Source organism: Phalacrocorax carbo, chromosome 3, assembly GCF_963921805.1.
Source record: "Phalacrocorax carbo chromosome 3, bPhaCar2.1, whole genome shotgun sequence".
Classification (NCBI taxonomy): Eukaryota; Metazoa; Chordata; class Aves; order Suliformes; family Phalacrocoracidae; genus Phalacrocorax; species Phalacrocorax carbo.
In genome coordinates this window covers 35,731,337-35,758,307 of record NC_087515.1, presented here as the reverse complement: position 1 = coordinate 35,758,307, position 26,971 = coordinate 35,731,337, and positions in this window count along the sequence as shown.

The following is a 26,971-nucleotide window of genomic DNA, read 5'->3' as shown; positions in this document are numbered from 1 at the left end:
TTTAACTGTGATATTTTAAGAATTGTGTGAGATCTATGCATAAAACCAGCATCACAACACTGAATCCTGAATTCTGTTTCTTGAAGCTTCTGAGCATTGCAGAGAGCTTCTCACTGAAAGAACATAAACCAAATTCCCTTCTCTTCCCTCTCTAGCTGGGAAAAGCATTGATCCTAATGGTGTGAAGGGCTTTGAGGGTTTTCGTTTGGAGCGTAAGAACTTGTATATTTCTACTTTACTCTAGACATACTTAAATGGTATTATCTGAAAGAGGTTAAAGTGTCCAGTATAATCACTGATCATAGAATCATAGAATGATTTGGGTTGGAAGGGACCTTTAGAGGTCATCTAGTCCAACTCCCACCCCAGTGAGCAGGGACATCTTCAACTAGAGCAGGTTGCTCAGAGCCCCGTCCAACCTGACCTTGAATGTTTCTAGGGACGGGGCCTCCACAACCTCTGTAGGCAACCTGTTCACCGCCCTCATTGTAAAACATTTTTTCCTTATATCCAGTCTAAGTCTACCCTCCTTTAGCTTAAAACTGTTACTCCTTGTCCTGTCACAACAGGCCTTGCTAAAGAGATTGTCCCCCTCTTTCCTATAGTCCCTCTTTGAGTACTGGAAGGCCACAATAAGGTCTCAGCTCTATTTTTTCAGCAATCTTTGGAATAAGGGATATTTTTCTGAGTACTGTGAGACCTTCACTTGTGTAAGAGACCAGAAATCTAATTTCTGGATTATGGATAGCCCCTTCACTCCCTCTCATACATCCCCATTTTTGTTAGCGACACCACAGCCTGTACAGCAAGGAGCTGGTGTTAAAATCTTCATCAGTTTTAAAAATGGGCAGGATTAATTGTGAACATGTTTCCCCTGAAAAAAAAAAAAATCTTACCCTGACTGCTCAAGGACAACTGGGAGCACTGGTGAAGAAGTCTTGAAATCTATTCTCAGTGCCTTGTCGTAAAGTGCCATAGACACAAAACAGGCTGTGTAAGGAATGCCTGGGATAAGTATAATTTGTCTTTTATGCATGCAACTTTACCAGTGTAAGCTGATATGTTAAGTAATGGATTTGGTTAATTTGACTGTCAGAATGCTAAATGACATCACATTTATAATCCTATCATTAAATTGTAATTAAGAAGGGTTTAAATCAGCTAGATAGTTACTAATATGCAGCAGACATTTGATAGTTGAGTTGTATAAGAACTATAATTCCAGTGTATACATTTCTTCTCCTTTACGCAGTCTTTTTGTGTAGCTTGATTGTTAACTGTTTCGGAGTCAAACTGAGTGGTTGTGACTCTAACACCACTGTGTCATGACACCGTGCCATGATTTGCAATCAAACTTCTGGATAGGGGGCAGTATATTTTTGAAAAAATGATTGGAGTTGCCCTGCAATCAGATGGAAGTCATTAGAATAAAACAAAACAGAGAAACTGTAGTAAAACTTAAGAGCTTAAGACAGATAAAAATATGAAAAAGATAAGGATGAAAAGCTCATTGGGTGTCTTATGGAATATTTTCTAATGATAATATGTCTTACTGATAAGCACTGTGAGATAATTTTGCATTGTTGTATGTATATAATACTATTAACATAACAGAAGTAGGTATAAGCAGTAATTATACAGTAATATCTTTTTTTAATAATCATCCTTGGCATTATATGTGTTTATTCATCTAGATCTTTGCTTTCATGAGTTTCTGTGACAGTAATACCACGTACACTTCCCTTTGTAGGAAAAGGGGCTTACGAATTTTCTGCCCAAAATAATACAACAGGACTGTTCTCCACAATCCATTGTTTATATGTGGCCTTCTTTACTACCTTTTTCAGGTAGATCGATCAAAAAAATTGTCCTAACTTTTATAATGGCTTGATTCTGCTACAGATTATTTTTAAATCGTTACAAGAAATTTCGTTGGTTCCACCTGCCTTGCTCTTGAAGGCATAATTTATGTTAAGTATGTTTGAAAAGCCTTGAGATGAACTTGAAAAACTTGTGCTGAAGTGTTAAAAAGAAGCAAATATTCCCCATGTGGACACTGCAGAAGAAGAAAGTGAGAAGTATACACCCAAGGCATAAATTTGTACCTTTTGGGACCATTTTGTTCATCTCCTATTACGTTTTATTTCCCCCTTTTTTCTTTACCCCCACATTTTTATTTAGATCACAAACAGATAGTGGAGAAAAGGTATATGTGAGTATTTTTAGAAGCAACCAAGGTCATAAAAATTATTTAAAATTTAGGAAAAAACACCCAACCACAGGTGCCTTGAGATTGGAAAAATGTTGACATCCTAGCCAGCTGCTTGTGAAAAGTCAACTGCAATGTTCTTTTGTATTTGTAAGAACTAATAAACCATGTGACTCCCCGGTAGAAATAATAAATGGGTTTATCTCAGTGGAAGCCTTAAAGATTGATATTTTAGAGCTCTAGTGACTGAGCACAGGGGTGTCTATTTCGAGTATCAATGTTTTCCACCTCTTTCTTCAAAGACCTTCTCCTGCAGAACCTAACACGCTCTTAGCAATGAACAGACTTGCACCCTTTCTGAATCATTGGGCAGAAGGGGATTTCCTCCCTTCTTTCTTTAATCTTAAATCTAATGCTTTGAGAATACTTAATCTACTTCATCTTTCTGCATTGAATGAAGAATAGAACTCTACTGCCCAGTAAAATCTTAAAATCAAAAAGTAAACTTCAGTACATGGATTTTTAATGTGAGATTACCAGGAATTCCGAAACTGAATATATTTTACAGCATTTATACATGAAATACTTGACAATTTGGGTAATACTTGGGAAAAAATCTCTATCAGCACAGGTGAAAAACATACTGACTAAATACAGCTGGTTCAAATGTCAGTGTGAAGAGCCCAAGGCATTTTCTGAGAAGGGAGTACAATGTTTTATTAGGAAATCTGCCTTTTAAATCTGAGGTATTATTGTGGCATGATGGGATTAGGTCTTGACTGGCACTGATCAGTGCCTGTTTCCTGAGAGTCAGTCCATAAAAAACAGTGACAGAAGTGACTGGATTATTCTGAACCCATGAACTCAGATGTGTCTGAATTGTGCCACTTTGAGACTCCTCTGATTGAAAACCTAAGAATCCTGGTTTCTGTTCCAGTAAAACCTGGCTTTTGGGGAGAATGAAGAGCCTTCTGGGCATCTTCCAGGAGCTTGCTGGAAGAGAAAGGCTGGGCACATCAACATTAGAGCTCTGGCTCTCGCATGAAGAGATAAAGTGAAATTATAACTCACTGATGGCAAAAGTGAAGGTAGCTGAACATCCCATGTGCTGGCTGGGTAGTATGAAAAGGAATGAGTGTTTGGGAAACACAGCAGTAAGAGCATTTTGGCATAATAGGCTATAGTGTTTCCAATCAGAAACACATCCAAAGAGGAACAACTGTATACTAATGCTTTGGTGCAGCATTTACCTCCCTAGAGCCCTCTGGGGAGAATTCTTCCAAAAAAGAAACATAAGAAATTAAGGAAATAATGACAATAAACCTATAACTGTATGTATTACCAGGGGAATGAATTTTCCATTCCGCTGTTAAAAATGGCCTGCCTTTCGTGTCATGAAGGAGTTTCTTCTTTATTCTTCTCTTTGCATAAATCCTTTTTGCTGCTTTTTTGCCATCTTTATTTAAATGAAGTGTTTTTAGCTCTGCCATCGTCCTAGCAGAAAGAACCCGATATCTTAATTGATTATTGACTTAAAAGATAAATATATTTCAGTAAAGGAGGTTTGAAATATTTGGAAATATTAGTGAGGTTACTCAGAAATGGAAAGAGAGCAGTGGGCTTGCTCCTTGGTTATAGGATTTATTCTGTTTTTGCCAACAGGCCAGTGAACTTAAGAACTGCTTTTTGGAGAACTTGAATTGAAGATAATAGACAGGCTGAGGCTTTAAAGGGATAGGGTTTACTAGGGCATACTGGGGCACACCCAGGTCACAGCTTTAGGAAGTGTTTTCTGCAAACCAAATTGCATTTTTCAAATTCTTGGAGCTGGATGATATCAAAGACTACTAATAATATCCATGAGGCCTCCTCCATGTGGAAGCCCAGTTTGAATGGAATTTGTTAGGTGCCAGAGTTCATCTTAGGGCTGCACAGATACCCTCATTAAATCTGCACAAGTTAGTGTGGGTACCAGAAGCAGTGTAGCTGCAGCAGTGAGAAGTGTCTTTTCTGTATGGTTTCCAAGATGCTGGCTGGTTTACAGCCGATTCTGGTACCTTAGTATAATATTGCAGTTTGTAAGGTAGGTTACTTCTAGAGAAATCAAGCAGAACTGTTTGCCTTTGTAACAGTATTTGAATAAGAAGTTCTAGACTATTATTCTGCTTCTTCAGAAGCTTCGCAGTATTGCATCTTCATAGTAAGGAAAGTAGAATTGCCAAAGCATAAAAAAAAATCCAAAACAAAACCACCCCAAAACTAATCATCCAGAGTTCAATTTAGAGGTCACTTATTATATATTTATGAAGCAAAAGCAAACGGGAGTATGTAGGAAATTTCAAGAGACCTATATGCTAAGCTGGGGGGGGAAATTTCATTGTTCTACTCTTCTGGAGAAAAATGGGAATGTATGCCTTATCTTCAGATTACTTGGATGCAACCCTACTTCAGGAGTATCTGTGAGTTGTTAATAACCTCATGTCTGCTCTATCTGTTGGCAGAAAGTAGAGGTTTGTATGTCTGGCCATTTGTTGTTACACAGTAAGGAAAGAACACTGATCATCTCTGTACAGTTCATAGTAACTGGAATGGTTGTAATTATACTAAAAACACACACAAAGATACAAAATAAGCTGTCCAATGTTCTGCCTTTTCACTGTATTCTGTGTAAAAAGGAAACTGAAATTATTTTCTAATAATTAAAGGAGTGACCACGGCTCTTACAACCCCATTATGTGCCCAATGTATCATGTATACTTTGTGGTTGCATATGTTTTGGAATTGTATGAAAATAGTACAAAGCAATATGAAAAGGTACTATGTTTTAAATCAGATGAGAGGAAAGAAAAGGGAAAAGGCTGGCATTTTATGGCTGCCTGGGTTTGGAGTATATGATTGCTCATTATTCTTAACATTGAATCTTCTCATCACTGAATGACCTATCTCAGGTCACAGCAAAATATACACACATTACAGTATCTAACATTGATTTTGTCCTTGTAGTGTGTAATTTACAAGTTAGAAACATAATTTCAGTGAAAACTGGAACAAGTCCTCTTCTCCTTTTGGGATACAGGTTAAGTAATCTGCATGGGCCCTATAACAATGTCTGATTCAATGAAAAGGTTTGGCCTGACCCGAGTAACTCCTAGGGAGAGTTGTCTCCTAATTAACACTCTGCCTGTCTTAAATTATGTTGTCTGTAAGTGGATGTTTTTTGGCTTGTCATATTCTTCTGTTGGGCTATTTTTTGTAAATACATATCTCCCTCTTTTTGACAAGGGACTAGTAATTATTCAGGGCTTTATGAAATTCTGTTGTTTTTACTGTAACATCTATAAAGCTGATTTCATAATAGCTACTGATGCCAACAAACATTTGAATATTTTACAACAGCTATGTCAATAGTGTATTAATTGCAAATGCCGTTTACCAGAACGTAGTCATTTGTTGTTCTGCAGATGACTCCAATCATTGAAGTGCTAGAATATACTGATTTTGCCGTTTTCTCTCCAGCCCAGGCAGAATGAGGTTCATGAGATAAAAGGAAACTGCAGTAAGGGAATTTTAACAAGATGCTGCTGTAAGAAGCTATGAAGATTTAGCAGAAATACATTTGAGCTAAGTTACAGGAATTGACTGAGGGGCAATTAGACCATATCACCGATAAGAGACTTTGTTGCTGTTTCTTCCCCAAGGGAAAATTAGTACATCCCAGAGCTGGAACTAACCTGGGAGATCCTCGAATTCCTGACTGCGTTGTCTGGGATGATAAACTCAAGGTAGCATGAAGATTTGAGCCATTCCCCATGTATCCCACAGCAGTGCTGCCATGGCCAGAATACTCCAGAGTCTGCAAATTCCACCATCACCCTCCTGTTTTGCAGAGCGCTTGGAAAGGGCTCAGTTTGGCCTCACAAGACCCTCTCACATGATGGGGTCCCTGGACATCTTGCAGAAGAGAGGTGTTGTTCTCTGTTCAGCCCTGGTAACAAGTTCCTGGTGTGGTGTTAGTGTTTTGTGTTGACTGCACTGTGACCGAAGGGAAAGCATCAACGGAGAGGCTTGGAACGAGTGGTGGGAAGGGATTTGAGCACAACACAGTGGAGGAGCTGGAATGGTGTGTGTCTGCTCTCGCTGGCAGCACAACAGTGGAATGTTGAGGTAGAACGGAAGGGAATGCGGATGGAAGAAATGAGATGGTCTAAGTGGGGATTAAAAAACTTTTGTTAATGAAACAGCTATAACACCTTAGGTAGATTTTGTGTTTTCCTTGGTTGTCACGGATGCCTGTTCTCCTCATTAATTCCTAGTGCATGATAGCAACGTGCTTTTATTTCTTTATTTTTCTTTTCATCTTTCATTTTACATTATACCAATTAAATTTGTAATAATTAATATAATTAATGGAAAAATAGTATATATTGCCAATAATTCCTTTTTTCTTGACTATCGCTGCTACCCTGCAATGCAGGCCTATCTGTCCTGTACCTCACCCACTCAAATTGCTGGGAGATCTATTATTAAAGCCACTGCACGTGCTATAGGTCCAGTGGGGTTTAAAGTCTTTTTCCGTATACCCAGGCAGGTGTTCCTGCAACCCAAAAACTTCTTATGACCCTGGGGATGGCTGAAATTTGTTAAGTACTACTTGTCTTGCACTTACCTTGGGTGAAACCCCTCACATTATATATTTGCATGCAATTTCTCACTGTCTTTACTCTTTAACCTGTCACAGGCTCTTCCTCTGACACCATCTCTATTCTTGCAATCATAGATTTAGATGTCACATTCCCTTCTTCTGATGTCTGTGGAGAGAAGAAATGACTTTCAGAGGATGAGCCAGCTGACAAGGAGTGTGATTTTAAAACAGAGTCACAGACAAGACTGTTGGAAAGAAAGTGCCTTTGGTAAGTGCAGAGGGAGTGATGACTGATCTTTGTGGTCATCCAATGCACTTTGTAGCAGTTCCTGATTAGAGTAGCCAAAACCTTACTGGTTCTTATGACCCATATGCTACCACTGTCAGGGGAATACTCCGCTATTAACTGCTTTGCATATCGATCAACTGAACTGCAAATTAGCTTTTTTTTTTTTTTTCTCTAAAGTAATGCCAGTAATGACAAGTGATGGCAGACAGTGCAGCAGAACCAAAATTTGATGATTGTTTGGTTTGCCTGGGTCTGTGGCTTGCTTTTCTTCATATGGTATGGATGCTCTTCCCTTCTGCTCTGCGCATCCACATTTGCAGATGGGCAGCTTCTCTCTTCAGAGACATGCAGAGAAGGGCTGACAAGTCTTCTCTGTCTCTTCTGACTTTTCTGTCACTCAGCAAGGCCTCTGTTCTTCTGAACCCCCATGCAGTTTGACAGGAAGAAGAAAGAGGCAACTTCTCTTCTCTAAGAGAGAACAAAAGTTACGCTACGTTTCAGTCATCTTGTCTTTTCCCCCCAGAGATTATACAGAATACTTTCCACAAACCTTTCCTGTTTTGGGATTTTAGGATCAATGAGCCTTTGGCTATTCCTAGTAAAGACTGAAGATGACCAGACACATGAATTCTCCATGAAATAGAGGTGGATGGGACTGGCTGTGATTTGGAAGAGGTTGTTGGAATTCAGAGAAGAGCTAGGAATGTGAACAGACAAGAGGGATTAGAAAAGACTTTTTTGTTTTTGTTAGAAGGGAGGTTTTAGGAAGGATTCATGATACAACTGCAGATGTATTCATACCGAAGTTACAGGAGTCTGCTGGCTGACAATCCAGCAAGTTCCATTAAGTTGCCAGGAAATTGGTTTTATTGGATTTGCACGTGGATCTAGTCAGATGCTTTGGGAAGGGGGTACTTCGCATTGGAGTGGAAACCAGCAAAATGCATGGGCAATGCCTCTCCTTTTCTGAGTGGTAAAGCCAAGGATATATTTTCTATATACTAGTACAGTTTGTGTGCTGAACTTCTTCACACAAAGTTCGCATACAGAAAACACTCTGTTGGTCATGGAATTAGGACCTGAATTTGAAAGTTTCTGGCTCAATGTACTGTGCAGCTGTTGTTTCCTGAAGTGAAATCCTTGCTTGGTCCTTTTCCTCTTGCTAGTATTCATGGTAATGACTTTCAGTTCTCTGGCTGCATTTAGGGGAAGAGTTGAACTGGCAATTTTAAAATTTTTTAATTCATTTTTCTTCCTTGCTACAATATTTGGTTTGTATGGTAGGTGGAAAAGATGATATTTTCTGGCTGGTTCCACATGTTCCCAGACATTTGTTTCCTCAGAGGTGTGCATAGTATGGGTGCATTTTCCTGTTCTGAATCTTTCAACACTTACTCTTTCCTCCCTCTCTTCAGTCTCTCTCATCTTCTTTCTTATATTACCTCTTTATTTGTGTAAAGCCTTTCTAATCATGACACTTCCCGGTTTCCATCCTTTGTTTCACCCATTCTCAATTTGTGTCATTTCTTTCTTGCTTCAGGAAGTACCTGCTCCACCTGTCTTTTACAGCTATTGCCTGTACCGTTATCTACTGATTTTCCACAGTGTTTTTCACCACACCAATCAGTTGTTTTTAATTTTGTTCCCAAAATGTTTTTTCCATGTTCTTCCAGTGAGGTTTTAATCTGTTATCCTGCTTATGTATTATGGTGTACATTTACCTTCACCTGGCTTTTATCAGGCCATAGCCTGCAGCCTCCAAAATTCCCTGTGCAAGACAAATTTTCCAAGCTGAGCAAATTAAATTTTTTTTAAAGTTGTGTTAATGTCACATCATGAAAAAAAGCATAAACTTAGAGGGTTTACAGAAAAATGCTTTTCGTTCAGAAACATTATAACATCCCAGCAGGATTATGTATTTGCCTCCTGTATTTTGTGTCTTCCTCCTGTCTTTGGATCTTGGAAGGCTGAACTGCATTTTCTCCCTGGGGGGAAAAAATCACACCAAGGGACCCATTAATACTAAGGTTGGTATCTGAAGCTGTATCAGAACTAGGACTCTGAAAACTGTTTCCCCTATCAAAGGTAAGCGTACCGCATGTGACCCTGTCATTTGCACAACCTCACTTGATCACTGATCATTTTCTTATTAAAATTCTCTGAATTTCTTCTCCTGTAAGGAAAAATGAAAAGGTCAGAGTGATTGTGCCACTTAGCACCTGTTTGTGATCAGTTTTGAGGTTTGAGGTGGATGGAGTAGAGTAGGAGCACAGGATTGGAGAGGTCGCCTGTATTCCCCAGCTACCTGAATTGGTGCTTTCCTATCCCAGGTCTTGAATTAGACAACTCTACAGAAATGGATCAAACTGCACTGTAAAAACCATAAGGTTTTTCTGGCATTTCTCCTACTGACAGGTTTTATCCAGAGCTATGCTGTTCTGACAAGTACTTTCTAGCCATGGCCAGCCTGGAACTATTTGCTTTTCTCCTTTAGCTCACATTGCTCATTTCCCTCCCCAGTGCTATCTCTTCTCTTGCTTGGCTTCCTCCATCTGTGGTTAGCAATCTTACTCCCTCTCAGCCTTCATTTAATTAGACTAAGAAAACTAGTTTTTTTTAGTCTGCCCTTATAATGGGCTTGCCATTCCCCTGTGCTCCTAGCAATTCTTCTCTCTGCCTGCTAAAGCTTCTGCAATTCCAGTTCAGCTGGAGCTGCAGGTCCCCAGCATGCCCAAAACCCAAGCTTGACTGTAGGCTAGCTCTGTTCATTTTTTAAAAGGTGATGCTTGTAATCACAGAATTTGCATGGTATTAGCATGGATGTTACAGAGAGATAATGCTAGTGCTGCCAGAGAGACCCAGCGCCGTCCTGTCCTTGCTCTCTGTTCCGTAGGCTTGTGCCTATTTCTGGTGTCACAAAGGTGGCCTATTTTTTATGTATTCCTTCATGTGAGCAGCTGTTAAAATAATACCAGCAGGCATTATAAAATAATAATGAATATTAATGATCCCAGAAGTAGCCTGCCCCTCCATTAGCTCAGCTGGAGGGTAGGATAAATTGTAGTATGTTATAGTTAAGAGTTTAAAGTAAGTGGGGGATATGAGACAACGTGACTCTATGCAGATGCTTCACACATGCATGTCTGCAAAGCTGTGTCTCTGCTGACTCGGCTGTTTAACAGGCAACTTGGCTGCCATGAGCACTCCCTGTTAAGCTGGTTTTGTGCTCCATTATCAAGGTGTGGGAAGAAAGCAAGCATGCACTCTCGCTTCTGTGATCCATGCTGCTAATGGATGCCTTATGGAAAATCTTTTAATAGAAAGAAATGGGCATAATCAGGGCAGCTGTCACGGACACCTCTCAGGGTTATTATTAGCCTTACTCATCATTATCCCAGGATATCTGCAAGTAGAAAGAGCTGTTACAAATTATGTGTTGAGGCAGCAGCTTCACAGGAAATTAAAATATTTGAGAACCAGGAAGAATGAGTGTACAAAACCATTTCCTTAAGTCTCTTCCACCAAAACAGTCTGTTTTACTTAATGTCCACTGATGGGGACTGTGTGCAGCATTTTCCTCTGTTACTGAGTATGTATAAGGTGTTGTGAGGCCTTACAGTGTTACTTGGATCAGATGAATATCGTATACATTTATTCTGTGCTGTCAGTGGTAGCGAGACAGCCAGACCCCACCCATATGTCAGCTGGCTATGTATTTTCTTTTGGTCTTGGCTGCTAGGATCATCCATAGTACTCCTGTTGACAGCATAGCAAAACTGCTTCCAAATTAAAAATAATTTCACATGATCCTGAAGGAAATATCAAGAAGTAGCTTCTCTGATAAACCGATAAATGGCTTTTCCCCTGCTGATACTCCTCATTTCTCACATGGGAGAAGTATGAAAGAAGAACATTTTTCTTATTCTAGGAATTTGCCAGTCATTGAGGAATCACAGAAAAGAGGTGTGGAAGAGACTAGTGAAATCTAACGAGGAATGAAAAACATGCGTCAACCGGGCAGCATCATGCATGAGGCCAGTCATGAATCATACGAGCACTTCAGTTAGCTTGTGCATGCCAGCAAAATGTAGTTATTGGGCTTTTTATTATTTATTTCACAGTTTTGCCTATCTCCGCAGCTGTAATTATCATTCCATCGGGGTTCTGTCTAAGAAAGCAGAACCATCTGGGGAAATCAGCATTGCTTCACTCAGTCTCAGCTGGAATTAAAATAATCTGCTGTGAAGATGAAGAAGGAGAAAAAAAGTCCAAAATATCTTGTCACGGGAATTAACCAGGGCTGTTGACCAGCATCTACAGTTCAGTATGAGGAAGAAATTTTATTTAATTAGATACTGGAATGTACAGTAGCATTACAAAAAAGGAAGGAGAAAGTTTGTTCCTATTTTTATATAGCAGATATGCTGTCTTGAAATTGTGGTGCATGTGTACTTTAATGAAAGCCAATGAATCGTTCCTACTTACAAAGATGACAGGATGAGGCTAGCATGTGTTAAAACTGGAGAAATATATTAATTCTCATTCCTAAAATATGACCTCATATTCCCAGGACTGCAGAAATGGAGGATGTGCAGTAAATTAGTCCAAACAGCCTTTTACCTCGAGGTCTGAACCCTGCTTAGATCACTGTTTGAAATGAATCTCTGTCTTCATCTGAAGCAAGTCTCCTCTGAATATTTATTGACGTCGCAAAACTGCTTTGACATCTGGCACAATTTGACATGATTAATTGTCACTATTCAAAGAGAGCAGGGGAACAGTTAGAGCAGAGCACTCTTGTAGTGTCTGGGAGTCTGCACAGTGACTACTAAACTCATGTTGTTGCTGTCAGGCCTACGCTTTCCAAAACACACAGGAAGCTAATATTAACAAAAAAAGTTTGTGTGTATGTGAGTGAGGGAGAAGGGTAATGAGCAAACATGCTAGCAAGACACTCAGTCGTTCATAACAACCATTTATGAAACACTATTCAGCAACAATGTCTTAAGTGATGCTTGCTGCTTATCATTTGAATTTGTCTCATAAAATTTTCAGTGCAAAGAACACATTGGCTAAATTATCGAATATGAGGATTAAAGTCACATCAGGATATAGTGTTAAATGAATAATTCTCTGAGCGCTGGAGCAATTGAAGACTGACGTTATATGAATTGTTATCCAGTGTTTTGACAGGATACGATTTATTAAAGTGTGAGTTTTTCCTGTGAGGATCTTTCTGCCATTTCTCTGCTGTGCAGATCCTATGGTACCTGTTAATGATTTATTTCATAACTTGTCCCTTGGTGAGAACTACACAGTGTCTCTCCTCTGTCAAACCTCAGTCATCAAACATCTGGCAGTGTATTACTGACTCTACCTGCACAGCTGGGATAAGCTGGAATCAGAGCCTTTACTTAGTCCTGCATTTTTTTGACAGTCTGCATTGCCCATGATTCTCACTCTGACTGCAGTGAGGCAGACAAGTTAAGACCCGCGTGGGAGAAAAGCCCAAGCTCTTAGTCATAAAGGCAGTGTGGGTGCAACTTGGCCAGACCATTTAGCTGTGAGAACTTGGGCACAGCCTTTCTGTCGAATTTAGGTGAACCTGCTCAAAAGATGGGGACTGACAGATTGTGTCACTGCATATGCCTTGCTTCCTGAAAAAAACAGGTCAGCCATTGTGTGGGAGCTGGGGGGAGCTCATATATTCTGGCTTTTTCCCTTTTTAATGAATTGGGGAATAACAAATTATATCTGTCAGTTTCTGGAAAACAAATAAAAGGCTCAGTCGCATTAAAGCCTACATCATGGCTGCTATCCCTTGTTAGCAAGGAAAATGTTTTAACTGATAAAAAAGCAAAGTAATGAAGGCAGCATCACCACCACAATAAGACTAGAATTATATTTGTTTCTTTCTTGGCTGTTACTTGATTTAGAGCTGGAAGGAGAGTGTGGTGTTTCACTGCACAAGAAGGTCAGAAAAAATGTCTGAAATTGTCAGGAAAAGTAAGGATATGGAAATAGTGTTTTCACTCACCAAATTTTACAGCAGCTGAGGAGAACTCGTGAGTAATGTAGGCTTCAAGTTTTGTACAGTAGTTTTCCTCTACAAACAACACTAGCTAGCTGGCTGCCCTCAGTGTGTGCTGCTGGCAGATGAAAAGAATATGGGAAAAAAACCTCCACAGAAAATAGTATTCCTAAAATCTGACAGCAATACAAGACTATTAATAGGCAGCGCTGTTTGTTAGGGACATTCACTTTTGTGCCTTTGTTTCCACTTGCTATTGTTTCTAGTGGAAGCACTTAAAAGCTGCTTCTGTTTCTGTGGATGAATCTTACTATCTTGCTGTTGATTCAATAGCACTACTTGAAGCACAATAGAAAGAACTGGGGGGAAAGACCTTGTTCCTTCTTCTACAATTTCATAGTGCCACTTCAGGTGGCTGCACTGTCTCCACTGATATGTACGCAGGCATATCTCCCTCTGAATGCGTGCAGGCACTTTTGCTTTTCAGGGTGAATATCACACTTGCTGTCTTATGGTGTTCAGCCATCTCCAGGAAAGCAGGGCTCCATCACGCATAACAGTTACTTGGGAAGACAGACACTATAACCCCAAGCATCCCCCCCTTTTCTTCTTCTTCTTCCCCCAGTTTTATAAACTGAGCATGATGTCATACGGTATGGAATATCCCTTGGGTCAGTTGGGGTCAGCTGTCCTGGCTGTGCCCCCTCCCAGTTTCTTGTGCACCCGGCAGAGCACGGGAAGCTAAAAAAGTCCTTGACCAGTGTAAGCACTGCTGAGCAGCAACTAAAACATCTCCACATTATCACCACTCTTTCCAGCACAAATCCAAAGCATAGCCCCATACTAACTATTATGAAGAAAATTAACTCTCTCCCAGCTGAGACCAGGACAGTTTCCCACTGAGTTTCCTCTGGATTTCATGTGAGTGTCTGCAGAATTCATTGTAAGATGGGGCAAATTTCCACTGGTCTACCCTGTATAACTATTTGGCTCAAGCAAGGAAGCAGTTGGTACATCTTACAATGCAATATTCACTTGCTACAATGTGGTTACTAAAAGATCTTGCTCATTAAAGTTTATTCAGGCAAAACACTGTGTCAGGGCCCGGAAGGCACCAATAAGCCTTAATTGTCCTGACCAGCCTCACCTGAGACCCATGCCACCTGGTGCCCACCCCACGCTCTTAGTTTTGCTCTGGGACTGAGTTACATTGTAGGTGTACTTGTCTCTGGGCCTACTTCTGAGTTGTTTTTTGGACTTGCCAAATTGTTGCTTTTCCTTTGCCTCAGCTGTCTATGGGGTATCTCGCTATTGCTATTCCTGCCTGCTTGGTTCTGGTGCTATGGGGCTGAGACCTGTTGGTGAGGTTGTTGCCCAGTCTGTGTTGTAGCTGACCTGTTCTTGCTGCTCTCTGCAGGTAGGAAACCCCCCATGACTTATCTAATTGTATGTGCTTTCAGTGTTGTTATTCCAATCTAAAAATCTTGTATAAAATGAAGCACAAATTAAAGGGCTGTAGCAGCTAACAGGATGCAAGCCAGGCTTAAGGGTAAAGTTACCAACTCAAAAAAATTAGGGATGTTATTTTCAACAAAAATAAAAGTAATTTAAAGTAGTAATGTATGTAGTTTGAAGGGTATGTTAGGACAGCTGAAAGAGTTATCAGTGGAAATTCCTGTGGAAAAAAACCTCTATCTGCTGGTGCTTATTTTTAAAAATTAATTTAGAGCCGGGTGGTTTCATCATGTTTGCAATGCAAACACTAATCTTAGTGGGTTCATCATTATTGTTTTCTGTTATTATTATTGATTCTCTTAATTCTGTAACTAGGCTAGTGCAGTTATCTTGTCTGTGTGCCTTTGGAATGATAAGTGGTCTCACCTACCTAGCTTTGCAAAAGGGGAAGAGAAGCCTAAGGGAAAAAGTTCTCTTATGCTTTGGGAGGTGGATGAGTCTGGCTCTGCAGGGACCCAGGAACCCCATAGGTGTCTTCCTGCAGTCATACTACTCAAGTTATCTGTGTATATAGCCCTGTGTGAAGAAAATGGGGCTGGCTACATGAGGCAGAGTACAAGGTACACTCAGATGAAGCATTTGCATTTTATTCACCTCTTGTTGCACTTCCCAAATGCTGAGATCAGACTCAACGCACCCGTGGGCAGGATGTAAAAAATGAATGTGATGGGATAGCTCTAAGTAGAGGGTTTCTCATCACCAGTTTGCTGGTAGTGAGGGAGGAGAACAGGGAATGCTTAATTCCACTCACAGCAACTTTTCCAAATGCAGGAGGGGCTCCCCAGCCATTTTAGTCTCTCTCAAAGTTTGGGACCAATAGTGATTGTAAATGCTTGTTGTTTTCATAGGTTACAATCTTCAAACTATTTGCTAAGTGGCAGATTTACTTGCAGCAATGTAGATGTGATTGCCAGAGAATGTAATTTGGCATCCCGCACTGAGGACTCTTGGTTTTAATGCCTCTGCTATTCAGTACCACTCCACTGTCACATCACAAAAGCACTTCAGTAACTGCTTGCACAGTTTGGAACCACCCTGAACCAACAGAATAAGAAATCACGTAATGCTGTGTGTATGCTTAAAGCATCAAAGACACTTCAGGAAATTAAACAGCCCATGGGCTGTCCTAGGTTTATTCATTTTGGTTTTGTGTGGGTTTTTGGCTTTTTGTTGTGTGGTGGTGTTCTATGTCTTTTTTTTTTTTTCCTTTTTTATTTTAAACCAAAAAGCAAGTTGTCTTAGTAAACAAACACAGTGATCCCCAAATTATCTCTGGTTTATCAACAAAGAGATATGACAAGCCAAATTATTCTTGCTTCTTTCATTTTATTGGAAGCAAAGTGCTTAACCACAATACTCAGCTATGTGTTTATTTGGTTACTTCAAAATGACATGTGACAGAAAGCAAAGTCTATATGGAGCCATTTACTAATTCTGCCATTGGATTTAATAAATGCTGTTTGAGCTTATATTCCCTAGTTAGCTTATTTTGGGGAACTACCCACCACTGTGAAATCTGAAACGTCAAGAGGAAAAACTATAAAAGGGAATATCTAATTTCTTTACCCTAGCTGCTGTTTCATTGCCTCAGTTAATCTACATTTGCAAGTCCCTCAATTTATGGAAAATTATTGGCATGGCAGTGTGCACTATGCATAGCTGAAAGCTGGATTTTAATAAATGTGGGCTATTTAGTGCATAGGCTGGCCTTTGAAATCCATCAAGGCTTGTCCAGCCTGCTCTGAATAATTTTAAGAACCGGTGCATAATTAATGAAAAATGCTATCAGATCTTTTGCCTGTAGGCTGTCATGCTTATTTCCAGCAAATATGAGGTTTGTATAACAGTCCAGGTTAAAATTCCTGAACTTGTCCCTCTAATTCAGACTGGCTGTGCTTGTACACTAGTATGATTTATCTCTGCAACAATAAGGTGATAGAAAACAGTTGTTCAACAGTACACCTGAGCTAGAAATATTATTACTTATATAATGCATCTAGTTGTAGTAAATGTCAGGAATGTAGTTCAAACAACATGTCTTGGCTCTAATTCTGATTTCTGTTCACTGGAGTAAAACTGCAGCTCAAAAAACCTAAAAGCTTGGGTGCAATACTAACTTATATCAAATTTGTAATTAGGTAATTTGTAATAGGGCCTTGATTGTTATAGTCACAGTCACCATGGTGAGTTAGCACTGGCTATTAACTGAACTTTGTTCTCAAGATAAACAGTCTTGGCAGGTGTGTGTGTTGGTTTAGCCCTCGTCTGCCCAAGGAGAACTCTTGTAAGCGTGTGGTGTGATGTGAAAAGTGTCTGAGAAGTACTCAGTTGCAGAGGGGCAAGTGTCTTGCTGTATAATGAGGTTTCCACAGCTTTGTGGGACATGTACATTCTGCTAATGTTTACTGAAAATAGTTAGCCAGCATAGTACCTTGCTCCTCTTGTAGAAAGGGGGGTGTGGGGGAAGGTGAATTTTAAAGGAAAGTTGAGATGCACAAAACATCGTGGGGAGAGGGAAGAAGGCAGTTCCAGTTAAAGGTACCTCATGGGGAGTGTGTGTACAGGCTTGTCTGGATTGCTGATTAGATGGGGAAACAGAGCTGGTGTTCATTCTGATTCAGTGAAGGACTGGACCTTATTTGCCCTGCCCTAAATATCCGATTGCTTCCATTTACTAATAGTCTTACCATAGTTCTTTTTATCTGTACAACTTGAAATACTCCACAGAATGGGAAAGGAGGGGGAAGAAGAAGGTACTTACTTCTGTACAGATCCCAGAATTCACTTTTTTGGATATATAATAAGTAAATATAATTTAGGTATATTTTTATAATGTATTCATATTGCTATATAAATTTGTGTATAAATACACAGAAACCATTTGTCATAGTGAAGCAGACAATTGTATTTATTGACATCTATTAAAAAAAAGCAAACCCCACAGTTATTTTAACCCCAGTTCCTGTTTAAAACTACCTCTGGGTCAGCTTGTCCTAACTCACCAGGCTAATTTGACACCTGCAAGGTTTTTCCTTCCATATTTTTTTCCCCACTGTCATAATGTGCCATTCCAGTTGTTAATCTCACTGAGTCATTTTTAAATTTAATTATAGAGAGGAATGTATCTAATTGTGGAAAATCTGGAAGTGGAGTCTCTGAGTGTGAAGTAAAGCTGACCCCAATGCTGGAGGCAGCCCTAGTCCAGCCCTGCTGGCTGTGTTCATGGTGCTGTGCTGGGCCTGGCCAGGTTATCCCCCTTGCTGAAAGGCTTGGGGCCCAGATTTCCTCTGCCTGTTGCTTAAATTTCCATGTAATTATTAAAGAAAGGCTCTGCCATACTCATGAGGCTTAATAGGAAGTGACTGTGCTCACGTAAAAGCAATCAGAAGATTTTATGTGGAAACTCCTCTCATTGCCTCCATGGTGGGTTTTATCTTTCTGCCCCAGTGCTCACCCTCCTTTCAGCAGCTGAGGGATAGATCAGGATATTCTCCATAGGCATTGCCACTGATTTCAATTAGAGAATCTGAAAGCAAGTATTTTTAAAAATATATTATCGTATAAATGTATATTTTAAAAAGGCCCCTGTCGCAAACCTTTAATAGCTGACAGAGCCCATAAAAAGTAAAAGAAGCAGAGCTGGAATGTCAAGCCAAAATGTCTTTCCATGAATCTCCCACTTAACATTACACCTCCCTCACTTCCAACTAGAAACACAGAGGCCACCAATAGCTTTCTAACCCATCATTTATTCTTAGCTTTGTAGGTGTACACCTGGAAAACAGCATTTTAACCCATGCTTTTCCTGTTCTGGTGCCGCAGGATGACAGTGGCTGAGCAACATCTTCCAATTTGCAGTGTAAAGCTGTTGGTGACTGGTGGTATGTGCCTTTACTTGATGTTTTCTTCTGTTTTAATCTATTTTTTCCCAGTGTCTATAACTGGCAGAAGGAAAGGCAGACTCCATTCCCAGACAGGGGACTTCTACCTGTCTGGGAGCAGAGTTCTCTTTTTTTTCCCTCTATGCAAGGTTATCTCCAGGGGATTAAAGAACTGGCTGCCCCACATTAAGCTGCTCTCTAAATTGTAAAATTTCTTACTTACAGTTTACCAGCTATCTACAAAGCCTTTGTTAACCTGTGGAAACAGGCAGGGATATTTTGCAAGTAGGAGAGGGAATTTTACACTGCTAGTCTTGACTAAGAACTATGATTTTTATTTAAATCAGTTTGTTTTTTCCTCCCCTTCTGACTTCTTTCTCATGCTTTGAGACTGCATTGCCTTTCTCACTGGTCATAAAACCCAACGCATGTTAGGCCCGAAAAAAATGCTAGCAAAGTGTGTCATGTTAACTGCCCCACTAAATAAAACAAACCTTAATATTTTTTGTTTTAGTCAAAATTTACTGATTGAAATGTCAGCCTTTTAGCTTGTTAAACTCTGAACCCTTGAAGAGCTTATAGGAAAAAGGTTACTTCCTTCTTGATTGAAAATGAAGTATTTAGCCTTGGAAACTGCTCCTTAATTAAAGTAAATAACATTATATGTTCACCATGATGAACTGATAATAATTGGAAATTATTTTATTGCCTTAAATATCAATAAAATGGCATAATATTTGTGAGTGGGAAATAAAAAATAAACTTAAAATTCTGTCTTGATGATAAGCTCTTTAATGTCTATAAGCATGAGCATTACTTTTGTGTCTATTGTGGCTTAATGTTTTTATTATCTTGAATGTCATATAGAAATAAAAAATTATTTTCCATCACATTTTAAATATTATTCTGTAATAAACTTGGCTGTGCCATTAAATCTTCAGGAGCTATTAACTGCCTTAACAGTAATGGAATTTACTTTTGGGCATACGGTAGCTGTTAGCTCACATACAGGACATTCGGGGGTTGGTCTTAATTCCATGTTACAGAATATTTATCTCTTTTCTCAGTATTAGATATTGTCCAGCCTGCAAATGAGGTGAAACTTCAGAGCTTTCTCGGTGTGATGCATACAGGTGTGGTAGGACTGCTAGCCTTTCACCAGTTATTTCTTCTAAAGCATTTCTGAGAGCTGTTCAATAGCATTTAGCCTTAGGTGTCTGAGCTTTTGGGTCAGCTTTGTATGTAAGCAAGACAACTTAGGCAAATACGGAAAGTTCTTATGCAGTTAAATTGAAGAATATTGTTCTGTACTATTTTGAAAGTGAAGGTATGAGAACCCAAACTGGAGCATGGAGTAGAACCTTTCTACACAAGTAGAGTAGGGATGTGGAATTTTTTCAGATAAATAACGTTTCAGGATCGGGGGACTTAGTGCAACTGATGCATGTCAGGGTAGATGACCCAATTTTGCATAAGAGGAGGTTTGGATAATAAGAATCCAGATAAACAAGTCCTCAGTGCACTATGTATTGTATTTAAATACAAACCTGTGTCCCTACCACGCTCTTTAAAATAACTGCTGCTTGTACTGATTATCAGAATGACGAGGTTTCTGTATGGAAAAAAAGCATTTCCTTCTACACTCCCTTCTGTGTTCTGTTGTGAAGTCATCATGATCAAAACTTAGGAGCTTACTGGTGGTTTGGGGAGTAAGAGTGAAGTCCTAACCCCTGTATCCCAATTTCATTGCAGAATAAAGAACATGGTAAAACCTCATCTAGGAGACACAATTTATTGTTCATAAAATTTTCCATAATTAGCAAACATAACAGGGATAAAAGAAATTGGGCACAGTAAATTGTTTTTTGTCTCAACTTGCTCTTTATTCAAGCTTGCCCCAGTGTGGTATCCATTCGCTCATTGTGAATTTTCATTAGTGATGCCAAGAGATTTCAACAGAACTAGATGGTAACTTTTAGTGTTTCTCAATCTCAAACCAATTTCTCAGTCTTCTGACTTTGGTCAAAATAATCCCTTTCAGGGGCTCCTTATGGCTTGTAAAGAAAAAAATAATCTGATTCCTGACCTGTGAGTCATAATTTCATTGATAGCAAGCCTGTCGAAACATACTCAGTAGCCAAGAACTGACCTCAGAGGTAATAATGTCAGATGCAATGATATGCTTGTATAAACTTACGCAGGTAAAATCAACTGAAAAGTTATATATTTCAACTTGAGTTCTGTCATATAAAAACAATTTTTTTCCTATTTGAAAGTGGCTTGTTTCTTAATTATTTCATTTTCCTTTTATAGCAGAGTAAGCAGAAAACATGCTTCTGTGATGAAAGATAGTAATGATACAGTAAAGAGCTGCTGAAGCTGCATGACATTTTAATAAATCTGTGTTCCAGTCCTGGGGATATTTAAGTAGAACCTTGGTCACAGTGGCCTTAGGAAAAAGCAAGTGTCAGATGCAATTAGGCTACTTCCCTTTTAGGAGAATTACTACCTCACTTTTACTGCAGCTTAATATTCAAACATCTTTGGTGACTGCTCAGTGTATGTGGGGGTTAGGGTAAAGCTAACGGAGTACAAAATGGAATACACAGACTCCATTTAGCCTTTCCCAAAGCACTCTTCATGCTTTGGAGCTTGAGCAAGGAGAGCTCTGCAAGGCCTCACCTTCCTCCTGTTGCATCAAGCTGGACCATGCCACTTCAGAGAGAGAAACTTGGTTTGTGAGATTGACTCATCTGCACACAGGGTTAGGGTTTTCCGCAGGGACAGAAAGGGCAGAGGGTCGGGGAGCTGGATGGGTTGGCTCTCCAGCATCTGACACAGAGCACTATCGCTAATACTGTGTCTGTACCAGAAGTCACACGCCAGGTGACGATCCTAGAAGTACCGTCCAAAGCCAACACCAGTGTTGTTTTCCGGTTTTTCTGAACCTGGAGCTGTCTCTTCTCCAGTGTCCTAACTGGGCAATGAGTTTCTCCCCTTTGCGTTTTGGATAGTTCTGAAATCCAGTATCTCAGTTCTTGGTTTGGAAACTGAATGGCTGAAAATTTAAAGGATATTGAACTCTACTGATCTGCCAACTTTTATATAATTCTAGTTGATAGCCTGTATGATCTGAATGACATTAAATTGTACTTTCTTGCATTGATAAAAGGAATCTCAGCATTCATTTTACATACATTACCCATTGGGATGCTATTATTTTGTAGCTTAGGAATGGCTGAACTAAGCACAGTTGGGCATGTGGTGTTTCCTGTTTCATAGCTATGTGTCAACAAATGGAATAAAACTCACTGACTTCAGTATGAACAAGATTCTGACTCTGTGTATTAATATGATACTTAGATAGTGGTGGCAACTGCCCTGGGTGATATCACATAAGCAGCTCTGTTTTGCTCTGCTGGTTTCTGGTAGCTATAACATTCTGACCTTTTAAATCTCAAGGTCAAAACTTTTTGTAAGCCTTCCCCATTTACTTAAGCTTATTCATAATTTAAATATGAAAAATATTTGCCAACAGTTTTGGAGAAACAATACTAAAAGTTGTTTCCTCCATTATACGCATACACGTGTGCATCAGTATCTGTCTTGCTTATCTATTTATCTGCAATTCTAATGCTTTGAGACTGTAGGCATTTTTGGTTTTTAAGTCTTCTGTGCAGATATGTGCCTTTGAGTGTCCTGGTGAATATCTCTTTTTAAATAAGACTGAGACACTAAAAATGCTGTTTGAGTATGCCCTGCATAAATTCACCTATAGTTTTTGTAGCATTATTAAGAAGGAAGGTGGGATTTACTATCATTTACTGAGGAAACTTTAGCCTTTTTGTTATTGTTGCTTGTGGTGGTGTGTGTTCTGTCCCAGGAGATACAGGTACATTCAGGAATATTCAGAATATTGTAAAGTATGCAAGAAGAGGGAGGCGCTAAGAAGTCTAAAAGGCCCTTAGTTTGGTTAGAACATCTGTGATGCTAAAGCATGATGTGTAGGGTGATGACGGTGGGATGCTAGTATATTCTTGCCATATATTTGTTATTAACCTAACATGAGTTATGGATCCAAGATTCTAATCCCCCAGGATTAGAACACATGGTTTCACCATGCCTTCAGGATAGTAGACCATCTCCTTCTACCGTTTCAAGGAATTAAGCCAAGGAATTCTTGGGGAAGATGCAGGTCCCTCTACTATTGGTGAATGGAAACCATAGCTACTTTTGCTGAGGGACCTTGTGACCTCAAATTTACTATGGAAATAATAAGAAGACTTCCCTTCTGAAGGGTGAAAATCATGTGATTGCTCTCTGAGAATGTTGATTATTCTGTGGTCTCTGTGTAGAATATTAAGCTTTCAGTTATGAGGGATAAAGAAAAATAAAGCTTGTATTAACCCTCTCCAAAATACTACTCTGATTAATGTGTCTGGCTTTATGTAGGTTGTTTGAAAAGTAACAAATATAATCTCATACTTTGTGCACCTTTATTTCCTAAAGGGCCAGCTTAACTGTTGTAATTCAAAAATTAATTTATTTATGAATTGTCAAGAAAGTAATTCTTCACCTAAAGTTTTATTTTGGGAGGTTTTATGGTGTTCTCCAGACAAAACAGAAAGCTTCAAGCCTTATGTTAAACATTACAATCGACATCATCTATATTGCTGTGTTATGTTTAATATCTGCATAATGTAAAAAGGCTGAGAAACTAGGGCCAGATCGTTCACTGGGGTACTCGACACATTTGTCACCTCGGCACTCTCATTGCTTTAACTGACAAAGTTAGTACTGAGGTCTTCCTGTGGTGCAAGCTCAGTTCTGGTAAAAAGCCTACATGTGATACCAGCATTTATCTTTTCTTCTTCTGCTTCTTGCATGGGTGGCATTGGCCCGCTGATAGTATTTCTTGGCACCTCTTGTGCCTGTCCATTTTATTATTGTTTAGAAGTAAGGAAACAGTATACCTTGCCCTGAGATTTCACTCCAAACTACTTTGAGTTATTCCTAAATGAACCTAGTGCCACCACCCTTTTCAAGCATTGCATGAACCTCCACAATGAAAACAACTTGGCGTTTATCTGCTTGCTACTCAGGTGCACTTACTGTGGAATTTGTGGTCTCATTGCTATGTTTAATATGCTTCCTTGTTTTTTACCAAGACACTTTTATCAAGTTTGAGCACTCATTCAGAGTATGAATTGATGGATTTAGGTGTTAATGATAAAGTTTGTGCTTTGATCTCATCGTTTAAATATTCACAGTCTTTTAATGCTTGGTGTTTTAATCACTGGTCAGTAGTGACGTACTTGGTGATTTATGGTTAAGAATGCAGCCAGTTCTGTGTTAAAATTCATTTCTACATAGGTACTTTTAAAGTAATCCCCTTAAACTATTGGGTTTTCCATTACTTGTAAAAAGACACAGAGTGATTGTAGGGTAACTTATGCGTGCACAATATTCTCTTCATACGGAAACTCTGCATGTACTGGAAGCAAATCTTACAACAGCTGTAGTCATTTAAGAGTGAAGACAATTTCTTACACAAAGCGGATATTTTGCATTTTAAATGCTGAATAGCTTTCTATGTGGTTTATTTGTGGAGCTTTTTTTACCAGCTAAAAATGTAAGCTACTACATAAATATTTGCTCAGGCTTAGTTGCAAAGTGACAGATCGATGTTTCATGTACAGTACTTTACTGATGGAACAATTTGGTTGAAGTCTATAGGGAAACTCCGACGATGAAAGGAACTATTTCAATGCTAGCATCATTTCCAAGGGGGTTTCAAGCATAGCTGTATAACATGGCATTTACATAACAGCTAACTATGGAGATGCATTATCTTTCAGTTTTGGTATTCTTGGTGGTATTTCTGCCCTCTCATAAGATTTTCAGGAATGTGCGAAATTTCCGGTCTCTTTTTGGAACAAATCTAGAAATCTGGGAAATCCATGTGTGTTTCAATGTAATGAGTAAAAGTTTAATCTCTAACATGAGCTTTCTGCTTCATTTTTCACTTTCACATTTCAGTTTCCCATACAGTGTGGATCTGTGTCTATTATTTAAAAACAAAACATCTCACTGAAAGACATAAAGAGAATAAGTGAAACAGCTTATTGCTCTGTACAAACAGTGTCTGTGAAGGTCTGTAGATAACTCTTCTGTTTTCTTTAGCTGTTCCCTTAAAGAGTGCTTCATAAATGTAGGTACTGCAAAACATGGGAGAGGGTTGTCTTTTCTGGTGTGATGCTGGGATACTGGGGTCCAGTATTTCAAGTGTTCTCTGCCTAGTTCTGCCTAATTATTGGGTGCTTTTGATAAATAATTGCAACTACATTTGATTTAATATAAATAGTGGGGACTGTTAGATGAATATAATTGACAGTTCAGCTGTGACAGTATGTGCCTGAAGAACTCTGAAATTATGGAGTAAAAGCCTTTACATAAATTCAAAGGGCAAGAAGAATGATTTATTAATAGACCTTTCCAGTGTAAATTTGAGGCAGGTGTATGTGCCCAGATACATAAAGCAATTCATGGTCAGCCATAATGACTTGATTGCTGATACTGTACCACATAACTCATGTGGACTCAACTCTGTATCCTTCTTTGTTAATTATTCATTCCATTTAAAAAAAATTTACTTTTTTTCCAAAGCAGTATTTAAATATGTCTTTATTTTCTGATTAACATTCTAACAAAGCTGCTTCTTTGACTGCAAATAGTAAGGCAATCAAAAGAAGCACAAACTGTATAAAATTTGACATAAAATATTCCAAAAACTTAGTATTTCAGTATGTCAATTCTGCAAAGATATGTGATAGAGTGATCTGGCCTGTTAAAATGACAAATACAGGTCGGAGTTAAGAGGTTCAGCACTGTTTGGCATTATCCAGGGATGAATAACTCAGAAAAAAATGAATATGAGAGAATGGCAGTTCTGAAAGATCTCTAGGCCACAGTGCAGGTAGGAGGGTTCCTTACATGTATACTTCCTATTTATGAGTGGAGGTTCCTATGAGCGGAGGATTTGCGTGCATGAGTCCATGCACTCTGAATTATTTTCTCTCATGCAACAGTCAATTTCATGATGAACTGTCTGTCCTGCCCCAAAGTAGGTAGCAAGATATGAGTGGATTTTTGTGTGATCCAAACTCTCCTATCTGGGTCGCTGCATTCCTGATAGTTGCATCTTTCCTGGGGTAATTTGGCTGGGGATTGCTACCACTGACAAGGTGAACTAGTTCTGGATAACCTTGCAGCAATTATGAGAGTCTTTTCTGACATCAGACACTTTTTTCTTTCTCACAGGCAAATGCACCTTTAATACATGAGATTATCTAAAGAATCTGTGTCATTCCTTCTGGATTCTGCTCACAGAATGAAAAGGTGGAAAAGCACCCACAAAGCAGCTGTTGAATAAACAGCCTATTTCACCCTTGAGAGCTCTCTTCTGCATTCATGGAAACTGCGATGGATGGACAAAGCTTGCAGAAAGAAATAATCAGGTCCTGGCTAGCTGAGAACGAGACTCTAACCTCAGAGTCCCAGGAGAGGTTTTCTGAGTCAACCCTATTATCCATGTAAGACTGTACCAGTAGCATGGAGTGTTGATCCTTTCATCCTGCACCTTTAACATGGTTACTATCAAGAGCTCTTCAAATACTTGAGACAAAACTGACCTTTGGGCTTGGAAAAGCCTGGGGGTTCTGGACTTTCTTGACTGCAGATAAAATGTAAAAAAAGTCAGCACTGGTTTGATAGATTGGCTTGTCACTCTAGCCTTTTAAAGATCGCCTTGGAAAAAACAGTCAAACTAATCAACTGGCATGGAAGAAGCAAATGCTAAAACTCTGTAAGGAGAAAACTTTTATATAAACTTTTTTTTAAAAAAAAAATCTTTGACGTAAAACTTGCAGGTGATCTAAGTAGCAGGAAACAAATGGAAGAGAGGCTATTGTGAAGTGAGAAAGTTTCTGAACCTGCCCAGTGTGAATTCCCTTCCTGCCAACTCCTGTAGGACTTGTGCCTCCTTCAATCTTATTACTTCCTGTTTCAGAAGATGCTGTTCTAGAGATGGGTAAGCTTGCTTTTCTTTACTCCTAATCTGTAGCAGTTTGTGAGAATTTAAGAAGTCTATTGGTGGTTAGCAGCAAGGTTTGGTTTTGTTTTTCTCTTAGCATTTGGCGTTAATGCCTCTATAAAAACCATGGTTAGTCTGCAACTTTTCTGAAGTTTATGGATGTCCTGATTGATACTTCCTTGAGATGTGTTACAACAAAGCCAAATAATCACAACCAGTACATGCTGAATGTGCAGGGTATTTCCACTCTGGGAATTAAGAATCTTTTGAGTTCATATATGATAGACGCTGCAGTGTAAATACCTGGTGGAG